At 44.2% G+C, this 18,010-nt stretch overlaps 1 protein-coding gene across 6 annotated transcripts in view; it reads left to right on the plus strand.

Annotated features, from left to right (window-relative positions):
* Nucleotides 1-2,888: 2,888 nt before the first annotated feature.
* The window catches only part of RFX2 (regulatory factor X2), a 136,024-nt gene continuing 120,902 nt past the window's right edge, over nt 2,889-18,010 (plus strand). For 4 of the 6 annotated variants that reach the window (XM_053585956.1, XM_053585962.1, XM_053585963.1 and 1 more), the window contains exon 1: nt 2,889-3,148. The gene's annotated coding sequence lies outside the window, so the exon portion shown is untranslated. The remainder of the gene's footprint in view (nt 3,149-18,010) is intronic. The other 2 variants (XM_053585966.1, XM_053585958.1) reach the window with 2 other exon arrangements.

Consider the following 18,010-nt stretch of genomic DNA (forward strand, 5'->3'; position numbering starts at 1 on the left):
CAACTTTTTTTTTTCAAAGAATCAACTTGTGGTTTTGTTGATTATCTCTATTTTTTATTTTCTATTTCATTTGTTCCTTCCATACGACGCTGCTTTGAAAAGGCCTAAATTTGCTTGAGGGCATGGATATTGGAGGGTGCAGCTTACAAGTTATTATGAGGAGGTAAAAGGTAGGACATCTGAGAACATACAGAACTTGTAATGCTAGATGTGGATGGATATTCCTCACAACACATCAGGAAGTGTGGTTGATGGTAGGTGTTTGAGATGTGTGCATATGCATATTTTGTGTATTCCAGACAGGTATAGTTTTCTGTATTCACCTAGTGTTTCTTGCAGACAAAAACTGCACATAAACAAAGCAAAAACTTTCACGTTGTGCTCAATTGTTTCCTGTCACATGCACCACACAAGGACAAATTCACATTTCTAAAACAAGTGTTCTGGGCTCAGCACCTGTAGCACAGTGGTTACAGTGCCAGAGATATACACTGAGGATAGGGAGTTCGAACCCAGCCCAGACCAGCTAAACAAAGATGACAACTGCAACAAAAAATAGCAGGGCATTGTGATGGGCGCCTGTAATCTCAACTACTTGGGAGGCTGAGGCAAGAGAATCCCTTAAGCCTATGAGTTTGAGGTTGCTGTAAGCTGTGTCACCACGGCACTCTCTTGAGGGCAACATAGTGAGACTGTCTCAAATAAAATAAAATAAAAATAAAACAAGTGTTCTAGTTTTGCCCTAAAACTTCATCTCTCACTCCCTGCATCTAGTCCAGTGGAAAGTTCTCCAGAATGTACCCTAACCCATCCACTCACATCCAGCTCCACGGCCAGATCCCAAATCCAATCTGCCATACTTTCCAGTCCAAGAGAACTGGGGACAGACTTCCAGGTTCTGTCTCTGACCTTCTGTCTCCTGTAATTCATTCCCCATGCATTGGCTCAACTGAGCTTTTAAAATCACAAATCAGATTACATTTACATGTTCCTCCCACCTATAACCCTCTACCTGCTCCCCTATCTGATCAAGACTCTTCCTCATGGCCAATGAGGCCTCCACTGAAATGATCATCACTATCCTCTGACTTACTCTCCACACTTCACTCTGCTCCAGCCATGTCCAAGGACCTCCTTTCTGTTTCTCTGACAAGAATTTTCATGCCAAAGATTTTGAATTCAAAATTGTCTTCCCTCATTCCTCATTATATTGGCCCAAATGTCATCTCAGAGAGATCCTGAGTGACCAACTCTTCCTGCTTTGTCTGAGAATTTCCCAGTCTTAGCAGTGAAATTCTCTGTCCTGGGAAACCCCTCAGTTTTGGACCAACCAGGATGGTTGGTCACCCTAGAGAGGTCATTCTTGGCTGCTCTAAGATAAGCCTCACCCACTCTCCCCCCAAGTCACTATTATCTCACTTTTCCTATTGGTGTAAGAATTATATCAGTTTTATCTGTGTCTCTAGAATCTAGCAAATAGTAGGCACTTAACAAATATTTTTGTCTAAATTAATAATGGGGAAAAAATGAAAAAAAATAAAATAAAACTAAATTAATAATGGAATCAAAAAGATTAATTATTTTGGACTGCTGGAGATTAAGACTCCCTCACATGAAAATCTTTGAGAAGTAACTCATTAGAAAATGGTGAAATCAATTTAGCAAATCACTATCAACATTTTAACTTAAATGAAAGAGAACAGAAAATGCCAGAATGCATTGCTTCAAGTATCGTTTCCGGAAAATTTGATTTTAGTTATTGATGTGTTTCTGTGGATTGGACCTCTGAGTATTTCCTGCTGCTGCTGAGGTTGCTGAGGTTCCTCCAATCTCTCTTCCTATTCTTTTTCAGGATGTGATGTTTAAGATTTAATGAGTTAGCATTACAAAAATACTTAGATCATTTTCTGGCACATAGGAACAATTTAATCACTGCTCACTAATATGATTACTTGTTGAATGAATAAAAGGGCCTGACTCTAATCTTCCCTTGGGTAGCCCTGGCTGCCTCTTCTCAGAACAATCCTGTTGCTCCCATGGGTCCCGTCTCTTTTCTCAAATAACTAACTATATATGTTTCTTTATTTATTCTATTTATTGTTACTATCCCCCACTATAATATAAGTTCTATGAGGTTCTGGCTGGTTCATCTACCACCTTAGGGAGAAGGGGAAGTAGGACAAACATTTTATGTAAAGGAGCATATAGTAAATATTTTAGGCTTTGCATATGCCATGCGGTCTATAACCAACAACTCTCCACTACTCAACTTTTGTAGTGTAAATCAGCCTCCCATCTTGCACAAATGAAGTAGGGGGTGTGTTCCAATAAAATTTTATTTACAAACATAAGATGACTGGTTGCAAGGCCACAGTTTGCCAACCTATAAACTAGTTGGAAATACTGGCTTCAAGAAATTAAAATCGAGTTTCTTATAATGTTCACACGTCACAGTCTTTTGATTATTTTCTTTAACCATAAAAATATCTTTAAAATTCTCAGCTTGTGGGCCATGAAAAAACAAGGCAGTATTTCGGAGTTTGCCGACCGCTAAGCAGAGTGCATCCTACATGTCCAGTATTCAGCCTGTGGACTAGACGAAGACCCCTGCAGCTCCTAAAAGTAGGCACTTGCACCCCTCAACACGCGCCTCCAATCCAACGGCCCGCGCGCGCCTCCCGGCGGTCAACCCTCCCAAGCCGCGCGCGCCTCCCATCATATCCCGCCCTCCTTCACGACGATTGGCTGAGTCTCCCCCTCGTTCTAGCCGGGAGACGCCCTCTCTGACTAGCACCGTGGGTAGCCAATGGGACGTCGTAAGATCTTGCGCCCCGCCCCCTCCACACCCGTTGGAGGTGGCGTGGGCGGGCCGTTGGAGGGGTGGGGCGAGGAGCCTGGTAACCGTTGCTGGTAACAACGCCCCGCCCCACAGCGCCCAGCGGGAGGGCAGGAGGCGCGGGGCCCGCGGGCAAGCGGGCAGGCGGGCGGGCGGGCGGCGGGAGCCAGAGGAGGAGCGGCCGCCGCCGCCACCGCCGCCGCCATAGAGACTGTAGCCGTGGAGACTGTTACTTACCAACGGGGACCAACACGCAGCAGCCGCCGCTGCCTCCGCGGGAGCTGCTGCCCGAACTCCTGGCCGGAACTCCAGGTGACCGATGCTACCGCCCCGGGCCGGACCGGGGAGTGCGGGGCCGCCGGGGACCGGCTCCCTCGGAGCGGGGGTTCGGGGAGCGCGCCGCCGCCGAGCACCCCAAAACGTCCGGCAGAGCGCGCCTGGGGTCCCACCTCCGCAATCTTGGTCCCAAGTGCGCGGCTGAGTTTCGGGGGACCCTGGTGACGCCCTCTCCTTCCTTTTTAACCGAACTCGGGGAGGTGGGGACCCGTCGCCTCACTTTTTACAAAACTTCCAGAGGTTGGTGCGTCTGGGAACCCCTTTCTCACGCCCACTCTCAAACTTGCTGAATTAGGGCGCCCCAGAAAGCGGTTTCAAACTCTTAAAACTCCCTGAACTGGGGTCCCCAGAATCTTCTTCTCACTTTTGTACCCCAGGTCTCTGAGTTGGGGGTGCCCAGCGATCACTCTCTTACTCATACTCTCAAATTCCCTGAATTGGGAGCTGCTGAGGACCGTTGTCTTTCACTCCCAAGTCCCTGAATTGGGATTGCCTGGGAGATACTTTCATCACTTTACTTCCTAAGTCCCCGAAATTGGGGCATTCTGGGGCCCTTCTCATTCAGCCGCAAACTCCCTGAATTGGGAGGGACTCAAAGACGCCCTTCTCATTTTTACCTCCAAATTCCTGGATTTGAGTTGTCCTGGGGGAACCCCCTTTCATTTGATTCCCAGAGGTATTGAGTTTAGGGGGCGCCCCTGCAACCCCAAAGTCGATGAGTTTGTCTTGGGGAGAACCCCTTATCTCCTTTTGTCACTTTTCACCTCAAACTTCCCCTGATAACCAATTTCTTACCTTTTCACCCCCAAATTATTGTGTTTAGGGCTCTTCGGACACCCTCTCCTCCTCCCGCCAGTTCTTTCACGCTCCACAGGAAACCCCTTTGCACACGGAATGATCTGAACTGGAGAAAAGTTTCACCAGGGTGTGGGTGGTGCCCCCCCAATTTATTAATTTATTATTTTGTTAAAGAGCCCAAACTGTTCCGTGGCATTTTCTCTTGATGTTGTGGGAGTGCGTGTTTGCATATTTAAGCTCCACCTCTTGCCCCCCAACACACACACACCAACACACACTCACACCCCAACCCCTTCTAAGTGCGCCTTATTTCTCTTCCTTCCCCCTCTCTCGGAGAGACCATCGCACATGGTCGTCACCAGCCTCGGGCTCCATTCCTATCGGTTTTTCTCGTTACTCTGCTCTGGTAAGAAAGTTGAGTCTTCCAGTGCCAGGTGGCTATTTCCAGGACCCTGGGGCCCAGCCTGCTCTGGCCATTCCGGAGGCGGCAGCGGTGGAATGGTTGGTTCATCTTCCTATTTTAACCTCCTGCTTGCCCCTCAGGACTGGTGAAGGGAGAGAGGGCAGGTGCGACTCCACGGCTGGCTGCCTCTTGGAACCCACAGACCCCCTACTTTGGGGTGTTGCTAGCTTTACTCCTGCTCTCCAGTCTTCTTGTTTTGTACCATAAAGTGTCAGTGCAGGCCTTGATGAGTATTCCACTCCCCACCCAAATATAAAACCTTGTACTAGGATCATTCTCAACTAAGAGTTCCTCAACAAAATAATAATAATAGCATAAAACACCAATAACAAAAAGCCTTTTTTGGTGGGGGAGGGTTGTATGTTTTTATTGGCTGGGGTTATTTAGTTATTTATTTTTTTTAGAGATGGGGTGTCACTATGTTGCCCAGGCTGGACTCCAACTGCTGGGCTAGAGTGATCCTCCAACCTATAGCTGGGGCTATAGGTACCAGGGGCCATGCCACTCAGCTTTACTGAAATATCTCTTACTGAGATATTTTTACTTCTGAGACATTATTTGTTTGCTTTATATAAAAGATCCTTACACTCTGCCCTTCTGGGGTTTGGGAGGTGGAGCATGGGTACGAGTACCTATTCTTTTTTCTACTCAAGTTTAAAGACGTGAACGGACTCTAAAATAACCTTAGAAATGGCAATTCGTATTTCTGACCAGAAAAATAAGAATTTATGGTGAGCCCAGCCCCCATAGGAAAAGAATAATTTTGTTAATCACTAGGGCCCCTTCATCAGCAGGCTTGGAAAAGTATTAGAAGGGATTTATATGATGGAAAAGGTCAATGGTTCTGTGATCCTGTGATACTTCAACTAATTTTGGGTCAGGAATGAGTTCAGAACTAGTTTGCCTGCATAGTAAAAGCAATACTGTATGTTAGTACTTATGGTAAATTTCTTTAAACCACTGAATCTGAGAGAGGAGGGACAGAGTTATTGATTACTTCAAGTAATGGAATCAGTTCTTTGAAATTCAATGATACTTGCTTTCTGGATTTTATTCATCTTTTAACAGCGTTTACTATTGAAGTCCTGTTCAAGATTTACTAGTGATGCAATTTATTTCTTAGATTTAATTTTTTAAGTTTCATATTAGAATTACAGTTAACTAATAGTAATATTAAATTGATTTAACTTTAATTAGTATTATAATTGAGTCAAATTTTTAGTGTACAATATTTAGTATAAAATATTTTTAGTAAAATTTTATTTTATTTTATTTTTTGAGACCGAGTCTCATTTTGTCACCCTCTGTAGAATGCGATGACATCACAGCTCACAGCAACCTCAAACTCTTGGGCTCAAGTGATCCTCTTGCCTCAGCCTCTTAAATAGCCTGGACTAGAGGCACCTGCCACAACGCCAGCTATGAGAGACTGGTGTCTCGCTCTTGCTTAGGCTGGTCTCAAACTCCTGAGCTCAAGAAATCCAATACCTGCCTCAGCCTACCAGAGTGAGCTACCATTCCCAGCCTTAGTCTGGTTTTTTAATAGTAACTCATGATTATTTTGCTTGTAAAATTCTAGGGCTAGAAGGAGCTACCTCTTATATTTCTTTCTTTTTAATTAACTGAGGGTTAACTACTTGTGCCCCCCCCCACCTACTTTAGAAAATATGAAAATTTTTAAAAAGCTTCTTTCAGAGAAACCATCTCACTTGTCAGGACCCTCACTAAAGTAGAGGAACAAGACATAACAAATTCATAGTCTTGTCTCTGAAATTCCCAGTCTAGGACACATCATGTTTCTGCATGGAAGTATATAAATATTCACACAAAATGGAGGTAGGTAAGGACTACCCCTTATAAGTAACTTCATGTGAGTTCAGATCAGGTTTTGTCACCAAGTGAGTCTATGCCAAATTTACAAAACAAAACTTTCTGTTTTCTGGATTTTGGAATTGTAAGGGATTGTGGGATTATGTATTTTATTTTTAAAGAAACATTTTGACCCCCTCTAGAATTTAAACAGTAAGCAGCCCCTCCATGGGCCATATTCTCTCATACATATACTGGGCATGGCATGAGTTCTTTTTGTGCTGCCTGGATGGATTGATGGACAATGGTACATATGCTAGAAATTAAAGAAATCACCTTCTTGCTTCCTTTAAACCCCAAGATCAGCAAAGGAATTCTTATAGGAAAAAGGAAACAGAAGAAGACCCAGAATAAAGGGGATGAATGAGATGAGGTGGGTGAAGGAGGAAGGAAGAAGATCCACAATTCTAGAAGGAATCTGGATCTTAGGAGCTCCTGCTGGCGCAGGGGTCAAGATCTTCCCTGCAGAAAAGTCTGTAGCTGCTAGCTCGGCCCATCCTGGTGGATTTTGACAGATAACTTGGAATTAAGGTGGCCAAGCCAAGCTGGTCATAGTCCCCGAAATCTACTTCTTGCAGAGTACCTGCCTCTCCACCTCTTAGTTCTTCTGCCCTGCTGGCCTCTGGAACTTCATCATGCTCTTCCTGGACAACTCTTTGCTCCGGTATTTGGAGAGCTCACTCCCCCACTTCCTTCAGGCCTTTTCTTAAGTATCATCAGGCCACCTACTTGAAAACAGTGCTTTTAGCCTCCTTCCCTGCTTTCTTTGTCTTAGCGTTTATCTCTATCCAACACACCGTACAGTCAATGTATTTATTACTGTTGTCTGCTTTGTTAGAATGTCAGCTCAGTGAGGGGAAGAAGTTCTATTTTATTTTGTCGAATAGATGGGTTGATGGACAGATGGCATATACGCTGAAAATTAGAGAAAAAACTGAAATGGTTTTATTAATGTCTGTGTCCTCAGGGCTGAAAATAATTGTGGCACTCCATAAATCTTTGTAAAATGAATAAACAGAAGTTTTCCTCAGCACCTGTGAGGAAAGCATATGTGGAAATTAAAATTTACTCATTACTTACTACATATTGCCAGCTCTGAGACTCAGTAGAGCTCAAACTGGGTAATGGGGGAAGAGGGAAGAGGAATGGAAAAATTACTGGTTGTTAGTGCTGGGTGTTGTAGACAAGGGCTTTGGAGCATGGCAGAGAAGGGGTTAAATTGTGGTATCACCACTTATGAGCTTAGTGGCTCATTCTGTGAAATCAACAAAAATAGCTTGTATGGTTGCTATTTTAGATATATTTTCTATAAATTTTTTTTTTTTTTTTTTTTGAGACGGGGTCCTCCCATGTTGTCTGGGCTGGTTTTGAACTTCCAGCTTCCAGCAATCCTCCGGCCTTAGCCTCCAGAGTAGCACCACTGCACCTGGCTATTAATAAACTATTTAACACAGGTCCTACCACCTGATAGGCGTTCAGCAAAGGCTTTCTGTTGTCATCATCATCATTATCATCGTTATTATTGGAATGAAGCAAACCAGATAGTAAGTAGCCTGGGATCATCAAATCTTTATTATGGTTTCCTGAATGCTGAGGAGGTGTTCAGTAAGTATATCTTGCTTGATTGAGTGGATGAGCTTTATGCTGTAGAAAATGCCTTTAAGTTAATTTAGAAATTCACTCATACAAATCTGTCACTGTGCAAGTGTAAGTGCTCATCATAAACAGAAGCACCAAGAAGAGTGGCTTGAAGTTCTACATTTTGATTGTGGTATTGGACCATTGGAAATTACTCCCCAAACCTCAATAATACTTACTGATGAATTTGGGGGATGGCCAGTTCTGTAGGCAGAACTTATAGATGAGAACATTTTAAAACTGGTTTTCCAGCTCGGCACCTGTGGCTCAAGCGGCTAAGGCGCCAGCCACATACACCTGAGCTGGCAGGTTCGAATCCAGCCCGGGCCCGCCAAACAACAATGACGGCTTCAACCAAAAAATAGCCGGGTATTGTGGCGGGCACCTGTAGTCCCAGCTACTTGGGAGGCGGAGGCAGGAGAATCGGGTGGGCCCAGGAATTGGAGGTTGCTGTGAGCTGTGATGCCACGGCACTCTACCCAGGGCAACAGTTTGAGGCTTTGTCTCAAAAAAAAAAAAAAAAAAAAAAAACAACAAAACTGGTTTTCCTTCTTTGTTATCACTGACTCTTAGATGCCAACATGGTCGAAGTTTAGAAAGCAGCATTTGGAGGTAAGGGCTGTCTTGGTCTTTGTGCCAGGAATTGAGTGGATCCCTTAGGAGCAGACAGCCCAGCCTTGCTACACCTCCATTGTTTTTTCCTGAAAGTGCATTCCTGTTTTATGATACATAGGTCTTACATGTTGTAAAACTGTGTTTTATCCCCTGGCAATGTTCATTCTTACTTTTAATGTTTCTGAATTCTCTGGCTTTCTGAAAAATACAGTTGACTTGCTGCTACTTATAGATCTATATAAAGCAAGTGGATTTTTGGAAGCTTTGAATCAGTTTACACCTGCCATAGTTCATGTTTTAAAATTGAAGGAAAACGATAAAGCCATTGGAAATGCATAGACTGTACATGTAATGGCCTGATACAGTGATTATTTATTATGTAATGTAGCTATATATGGTATGCATAATATCATATATATGGTAAGCCTGTTTCTACTAAGATCTCTGCAGTTATTTTGAGTGTGGGTGGGTGGGTGTGTTTGAGAAGGGGTGAGGGGATTATTTATAAGAGACTTCTTATATGTGAATTTGACCCAAAAATTGAACAGTAGAGTAGACAAAACAAGGCAGTGTGAAGCTCACTGGGTGTCTAATGCCCAACAAAGTTCTCAAGGAGGTATGTGGCAGAGAGAAGACCCAGCAATTCCCAGGGCCTTGGACAACATGGGGAAGAGTTTGGATGCACTTTTAAGTATCAACTGAATTGTTAGTAGATTTCACCTCTGCCCATAGCTGTCTGATCTAGGGTGGCTAGCCATTTACTGGAAAACCTGCTTTCCAGACAGACCTCTGACATTTGTTCATTATGTATCCATTTGTTCACCTTTTCACTTACTCATTGCCCTCTTTGAGTAAAGCACTATCCTATGAGGTTACAAAGGCCTAAGACTGACAAAGAGAAGCAGTGGTGTTAAGCAGGGGCTGTGCTAGAGGTCTCTACAGGGCACAGAGGGTGCCCAAAGTGGGTAGGCCAGCTCTCCCTGGTGGGGCCAGGAATGGTCTGAAAAGAGGACATGGGCTTGAGCTGAATCTTGAGTGTGGTGTTCTGCATGGAGCAGGTGGGTAAGTGGAGATGTGGCTATATTTTCAAGAACATGCAAGCACTTCCTGGTGGCTGAGTCAGGGTCCAAGGAAGATTATACCAATGAGGGGAGCCAGGGGCAGGGTTTAGAGGGCCTTGGTCTAAGCAGCTATCCACAGACTACACCTGTGGGCCAAATCCAGCCTGTGGTCTGCTTTTGTAAGTAAAATTTTATTGGCTAATGGCCATGCTCATTTCACTTAATATATTGTCTGTTTCTGACTGCTTTTGCATGGCTGTGAGTATTTTCATGGCTGAGTATTTACAACAGAAATAGAATGTGGCTTACAAAGCCTGAAATATTTACTGCCTGGCTCTTTACAGGAAAGTTTGCTAACCCCTGGTTAGGTGGTTGGAGCTTCTCTCCAGTTCTGGGCCCAGAGGCTTTTAGTGGCACAGCTCTGTGATCAGGCGGGCTTTTAGTAGATGCATTGGAAAGCTTGGAGTCTGGAGGTAGGAAATGCAGAGAGTACCATCACCTTTGTATAGGGGAGGGTGACAAGGGCCTGCCCTAAAGCAACAACTAGGGAATGGTGAGAAAGACAGAGCTTCAAAGGTCCCAAGGCCTTCATGAGACCTGGATATTCACTGTGGGGTGAGGAGTAAGGAAGAGCCTAGGGTGGTTCCCAGGTGTCTGCTTTTAGAGATTGAGCAGAACATGCTACTTCAACAACTTAGGGAACATGGAGAAAGCTGGTTTGGGAGTAAGAGGGTAATGAGTCCAGTCATGTGCTTGGTGAGTTCAAGAGGTTTGTGAGGTGTGAGTGGAACAGTTTTCTAGTAGGCAGCTAACTGGGTTTTAGGGTCTAGAGCTGAAGGGCAGTCCAGGCTAGGGGTCAAAGTTTAGGAACTACCAGCATATAATTGGTCATTTTAGTGGTGGAAATGGATGAGGTCACCCAAGAAGAGGGTGGAGCGTGAGAACAGAAGGCCAAGGACAGAGCCATTGAAATTCAAGGAGGAGGAAGCCAAGGAGGAGTCAACATAGGAAAGTTGTATTGTTTTTATTTTTAATTGTGGTAAAATATACATAACATAAAATTTGTATTTTAATCACGTTTAAGCGAACAACTCAGTGGCATTAAGCACATTCAGTGTTGTGCAACTGTCACTACCCTCCATCCCAGGACTCTTTCCCTCTTCCCAAACAAAATTCTGTTCCAGTTAAACAGTGTCTCCCTCCCCTCAACCTGGAGCACCCACTGTTCTACTTTCTGTCTCTGTATTTGAGGCTCTGCCTGATATGAATGGAATAAGAGAGTATTTGTTTTTCTGTGACTGGCTTATTTCACTTAAAACTGTGTCTTCGAGGTTCATCCATGTTGTAGCATATGTCAGAATTTCCTTCCTTTTTAAGGCTGAAAAATATTCCATTGCATGTTGTATTATGCAACATGCCATGTTGTATTTATCCATGGATGCTTGGGTTGTTGCCTCCTTTTGGCTATTGTGAATCATGCCAGACAGAGGAAGTTTTGAAAGTATTCTTAGGTGGAGGGAGAACCTAGACCAAGGCTCAGAAGGCAAAAGAGGGCATGACTTCAGGGACAGCACCATAAAGACCAAGATCTGATAGAGAATACAAAGATTAGACTTGGACAAGTCCCGTGGGAAAGGATTCTGTCCCCACAAAAAAAGCAGAAGTCTTGAGTCGTGAACACCTGTCTCCCTGGAAAACTGTTGCGATCAAACCAATGCTATAGAAGTCCATTCCTAAAGTCACAACAGCACTTAATTATGCTTTTTTAAAAAATGCAAACAATTTATCTTTTAGAAACAGTGTCTTGTTTCCAAGGATACATTTCTGTCCTAAAGGTGATATGTGGGGTAAGGCATTGGAAGCAGTTTCCAAAAAAAATTGCCAATCCACAAAATGTTCCTCTTCTACCCGGGCCAGTGGGAACCCAAAGAAAACACCAGGAAGGACTTTTTCCCACCTCTCTCATTCTCAGAATATGTACAGACAGATGTAGCCTGCTTTGAGAAAAAATATATGAGGGATTCCAGACACACTGAAAACAGATTAAAGGATGTGCTTCTGATTTTAAAAAGAATTCTTCCTACAAATAGAAATTTCATTTAAGAAAATAGAAGAATTCTTTGTCTTCTATAAAAATTCACCTTAGTAGGGGCTTCATTCTCTGAGGAGCTCCCTGGGGTCTTCATTCATTTATTCAGCAAATATTTGTGTGCCCAAAATAGCAGCCATCTGAGGATCTTACAGTTGGTTGAGTATGTATATTAATATATCATCATGTGGAAAGTAAAGAGAGGAGAAGATGCTAGAGAAATTTAAAATTGTTAGCAACCATTGGCAACTGGCATTGAGACCCAAGTTAAAAACAGAAAATCTTTTGGGAGCAAATCAGTTGTATAAATCCTGGAGGAATATATCCTTGAAATGATAGACACGGGTGAGTAGAAAGTATTTCTGGGAGTCCTGTGTGATTCGGTTAATTGCTTAGTTCACAATGGGGCATACCTTTGCTGATGAAAGTGCTCATTGGGGAGACTCAGCATGCAAAGGAAAAGACCTGTCAATTGGGAGTTGTCTAATTGAACACACTGTGGGATGGTAGAGGTTGTAACATGGTGTCCCCATGACATAGCGCCCCCATGTAGACTTCTGGTCAAGAAACTTCCATCTTCCTCCCATTTGCATGGTCCTTCAGAACCTAGCTTTGCTCTTTCTTCCAGTTCCAGTGGCTGTTAAAGTCTTTGTCATCCTTTTCTCCTGTTCTGTGGCAGTAACTGTCTAGCCTTCTGGTCACCAATAATGAGGGTGCTCCATGATCACTTCTGTGTCTCCCTCACAGACCCAGGGCTGCTTTGTCTCCTGAGTCTTATTCATCTCCTCCCACCTGTCTTGCTGTGGCTCTTCTGGGCTACACCAGGAGGAACGATATGTGCTTTCTCTCTGCTTCTGTTAGCAAGCTGACAAGCTGGCCCCTCCCCTTTGTCATGACCACCTTGAACTTAGCTTGGTGTCCAAGGCTCATCTGGCTCTCGCTCCATCTTCATTTTTGTTGCCTCGCCTCACTGCTTCTCCAAATGAGCCTGCCATGCCTTGAACACCTCGTGTGCTCTCCTATCCCCTCTCTCTGGAATGTCATGTCTATGGAAGAACATCCTGCTCTTCTCTCAAGACCCTTCACCAGGCTCTGTTGATGTGCAACCTCGAGGTTTTTATTGGTGAGGTAAGTTAGAAAGTATATTTGGAGCCAGGTTATTCTTGGTGGTGGGAGCTCTTCTGTGCACTGTCCCTGGCCTCTACCTGCTTCCCAAGTGGTGACAGCCAACCACATCTTCAGACATCCACTCCAGCCACAAGTGGCAAGGACTGCAAGTGAATTGCCACAGCACCTAGATTTCACATCTTTGACAGGTGGTAGTGATTATCTGTCTCATTTCCTATTCTCAGTTGTAACAAGGTACTGGTGGATGGCGACAGCTACCCCTGCCACGCTTCCCACAGGCCATCACATGTAGGCCTTCATATTGGTGCTGTGGGGTCTTGTGCTAGAAGCTGAACACACAATGGAGAATATAATATGCCTGATTCTGTGTCTAAGCCAATGGCAACAGTTTGATTTGTCTCTTATTTTGCTTTGGAACTTTCCAAAGATTTTACTCTGTCAAAAAGTCCATGTGGAACAAATGCAGAGCTATTTGTGCCTATTTGAATTGTTTTATCAACAAAATGTTGAATAAATGAATTCTCCTTTTTACTCTGAGAAAAGCAAGGTTATAGGCCAACTTGTTAGTTTTTAACCCTTAACCTTTGCTGGGATGCAACCAATTTGTGCAAAATTCGAAAGCTTTGGAGACTGTCAGGCCACCCCAAGAAGTCAGCCCTGAACCCTGAGCTGTGTGGGAGGACATAGTTACAGGGAATGAATAGAATTGCTTTAAAATTTACTCACTTTGTAGACAAATATTTCTAACCCTGGCTCCCTTCCTTAGAGACCCATTTCCCTATCTTCATTTCCTGGTTCAGAAAATGAACCACTGGGCAGAGGGCGACAGACATAGAATCCACTTCCTTTCCAGATCTTTTTTAGGTCTTCTCAAAGGATTGAGAAGGCAGTCTCATGTGGGTACTAAGATGTCATTAACCGTTCTGTAATCCCTCTGACCTCTGTCACAATGCGGCAATGTGGCAAAACCAAGGAGGAGGAATGGCTCAAGGTCATTGCCCAGGCTTTGGTGGACTTTGAAGGAAGTGCATCTCACTGAAGTCTATCCCTATCTTGCACCCAAGCACCCACTGCACTGCCATGGCATAGGGACAGTCCCCATTTCTGAAGTTCCACCAAGGACCACTCATTTCTAGTTAGGCTGGCAATAATCATTATCAGGAAGAGAGGTCATTTTTAATGTAAGTCAAAATATAAAGCACTTATAAATGCTAAGATAAACTTCATGAATAACAAAGTTCTCTTACTTGTTTCCAAATAGAAACTCCAAAATAATTGTATATTCAGTTGTCTGGTTACAAAGTTCTTCAATAAAGTAATATGCTGCTGTTCATCAAGCCATTCATCTTCTCTGATCCATAGAAGATTGTCCATTGCTATGTGATAACATTTCCAGTTCTTGGATAAGGAAATTGGAAGCATTTGGATAGGGAAACTGATTTAAATCAGCCAGGATTTCCCCTTTTTTTTTTTTTTTTAAAGCTTTTCCACATTTATTACATTTGTATGGTTTCTCACGTGTGACTTCTCATATGCAGAGTAACAGATGACATTCGAGGAAAAGCTCTGCCACACTCATTACATGCATAAGGTTTCTCCCCAGTATGAATTTTCTCATGTTCAATAAGATTTTGCTTCTGGCTGAAGGATTTCCCACATTCCTTGCATTCATAGGGTTTTTCTCCAGTGTGGATTCTCTCATGTTCAATGAGATTGGATTTCTGACTGAAGGCTGCCCCGGCCTGCGGGGAATTCAACGGGGACCTGGGAAACAAAGGGGTCAGTCGAATGAGGGGACAAGAGACACGAAAGAATGAGAACAAGTCAAGAGTCTGATCAAGCTCCGAAGAGTTTATTGTTTCAGCTGGGCTTATAAGCATTCAAATGAGGAAGTAACTAAGGGCTATTCCTAACAGGGCGGGGAGGGGGCTAGTTTCTGGAAAATTACTAGGAGAAGGACCCTAAGGCGGGGGGTGCATTTTTGAGGAGATATGCAAGGGGAAAGTACTGTTGCTGTTTACGGTTGAATTCCTGAGAATAGTTTGCTCATAAAATCAAGATAGCAAGGGGCATTTTTGTGATATGTTTTGGCTCCTGGCATCTCCTCCCTGTTAGTTTTTTAAATTATTGGGGTCTGTCAGTTGTCGGAGTAGAAGAGAGGGCATTAACCTTTTGGGGGGAAGTATTGACCTGATTCCTCCCACAGGCATAATGACCGCATGAAAAGTTTGAGCATCTTTTGGGGAGGAGAGGAGAAATTTTTTTTTTTTTTTTTTGTAGAGACAGAGTCTCACTGTACCGCCCTCGGGTAGAGTGCCGTGGCATCACATGGCTCACAGCAACCTCTAACTCTTGGGCTTACGCGATTCTCTTGCCTCAGCCTCCCGAGCAGCTGGGACTACAGGCACGCACCACAACGCCCGGCTATTTTCCTGTTGCAGTTTGGCTGGGGCTGGGTCTGAACCCGCCACCCTCGGCATATGGGGCCGGCACCCTACTCACTGAGCCACAGGCGCCGCCCAAGAGGAGAAATTTTTACGACGCTAACCTCTATGCAAATCAGGTTTGCTTCCAAGGGACTCAGAGAGGATGTTTATGCCTTCCCTTTGCAGTGTCTTTCTTGCACCCTGTAAAAAGGTACCCAGGTTGTACTCACATATGGTGAGTCAACGTGCATAGCTCTGAGTGCTTACGTGGTTCCCGGAGGAATATCTTCGTTGTTAGGTTCGGCGAGACCCTGGTCTGCAAGGTCGAGTCTATGATAATGGACTTGAATGGGTTTTGATGCCAGGGAGTCAATCTGTGATTTGATAAAATTCATGATTTTGTTAAGAATAATGGGTCCAAGGGTGATTATTAATAGCAAGCTAATAAGGGGACCTGCAAGGAGCATGAGTAAGGAGTACGTGGAGGATTTCCACCACTCGTTTGCCTCAGAAGAAAATTTTTGTTTTTGTAAATCTAAGCTAAGCTTATGAAGTTTGTCAATCTGTGTTTCTACTGTGCCTGATTCATTAACAAAGTAACAACATTCCTCTTGTAGAAATAGACATGTTCCTCCTTTTTCAGCTGTGAGGAAGTCTAAGGCTCGTGTATTTTGTAGGGTTACTTGGGCGAGGGAGGTTATTTGTCTTTGTAGGGAGGCAAGGGATTCTGCAGAGGCCTCGACTGCTAGTTGGAATTGTTCTGTTAACTTGGCAGCAGTGATGTAGGAGTGCCCAAGGGCCCCTCCTGCAAGTCCCGCAGATACAGCAGATGTTGCAAGAGAGATACCCGCAACTAGGGGAAGGAAAACAGCACGTTTGTTTCTGGAAAAAACACGAGAGTCAATTTTGTCCAAGGGGGAAATAAATTCAGTAGGTGTACAGATGTTTAGTTGAGGAATAAGAGTTACTGGGAGGCACAAGGCTGTAGGCTGAAGTGGGAGGGTAAGATTTTTGGAAAGAGTGCCGTTGCACCAAATGAAGGAGCGGGGGGGGGGGGGGCGGGGGGGCGGTGATGTTTTGGGTAGGTGGAGAAGTGGTGTTGCAGAGTCTAGTAGAAGCGTTAGAATAACAAAAGATGAAGGAGTCTTCCTGGGGGTTTAAGAACAGAGAAATATCGAGTAGGGGTTTAAAGGATGTTTCTTCTAAAGCAGTAGTGTTCAGGGGAGATGGCAAAGGGACGGCGGTAAGGGGTGGGCAGCCGAGACTGGCGCAGAGGAAGCAAGAGGTGAGGTTGCCTAGCCCGCTCATATTGGCAATAAGGAGACCTTCGCGGAGGAGAGTAAGCCAGGAAAAAAGGGCTATCTGGGGAAGGGGGTGCAAGTTGTTTAAGCAAGGCGTTTTCTTGGTTTTGAATCTGGGTATGAAGGGTGGTTTGGATTTGTACGAGGGAGCGCCATATGAATAGCTTGCTGGAAGGCCAGGAGCTGTATGAGGTAGGGTACATGGCGCCTTTGACAGGGGATGTCCATCTATTGTCCCATGGATCTTGAATGATAAGGGTGTAGTGGTCTTGGAAGTAAAAAAGCTTATGGGGGCTATTGTAAGGAAGTGAACTAATGGAATAACTTGAATCAGGACATTGGGTTGGGTGAATATTGCAGTAGTAATAGGGACAGCCTACATTTTGCATGTACCAGTAATCTTTACAATTACGATCGGTTTGATCGTACAAAAAACATAGATGTGGGCGGGGATGCCATGCTTGGATTTTAAAGTCAGTAAAATTAAGAAAAATGGTAGAACTTCATCCAGAAGGCGGGCAGTCGGCAGTGGCTAGGAGGTGGCCGAAACCTTTTTCATCAGTCGTGTTTTTGGTTAAATAGAAGCGCCAAGCAAAGGGCTTGGTGACCGCTGGAACAGGTTGGCCCACTGCCGGGAGGCAGAAGATCAGGAGATAAGGCAGCATCATGGATGGAAATCCGTGGTTCTGGAAGGAGAAAGAAGAAAGATAATCTCAGGGAGGTTCTTCTCCCTGGATTTTAGATTTGTTATCAATTTGTTTTACTAGTCTTTCAGGCAGCCATCTGGCTGCATTTTCTTTGGTATCAAATAGGCATACGGATCCTCGGCCCCAGATAAGAACGGGGTCTGGGCCGTTCCATTTCCTTCCATCGGTGAGTGGATCCTTCCATAGGACTGTGGCATAATTTTTATTTGTGTCTGGGTGCCAAAGGCGGTCAGCGGCAGACTTGCCCTGGGCATCCATATTTAAAAAATTAAGGACAAATAGGGCATGTGAAGAATGTTTCTTGGGGATCCTTTCGTGGGATATAATTCTCCCTTTTTTAATTTGTGAAAGGTATTTTTAAGGGTTTGATGAGCACGTTCAATGATGCCTTGTCCCTGAGGATTATAAGGTGTGCCAGTAATATGTTTAATCTGCATTTGGTGGCAAAACTCCTGAAAGTTTTTTCCGGTGTATCCGGGGCCGTTGTCAGTTTTGATGATTTTAGGTCTGCCCATGACTGAGAGACAATTAAGGACATGGGTGATAACGTTTTTGGAGGCTTCTCCAGTATGGAGGGTAGCAAATATAAATCCACTGAAGGTGTCTATAGTTACATGCAAGTACTTGAGATTGCCAAATTCAGGGATGTGTGTAATATCCATTTGCCATATATCATTAGGAATTAGACCTCTGGGATTAACACCTATATGAGGGGAGGGTACTAGGGTGACACAGGCTGGGCA

Source organism: Nycticebus coucang, chromosome 3 (genome assembly GCF_027406575.1).
Source record: "Nycticebus coucang isolate mNycCou1 chromosome 3, mNycCou1.pri, whole genome shotgun sequence".
Classification (NCBI taxonomy): Eukaryota; Metazoa; Chordata; class Mammalia; order Primates; family Lorisidae; genus Nycticebus; species Nycticebus coucang.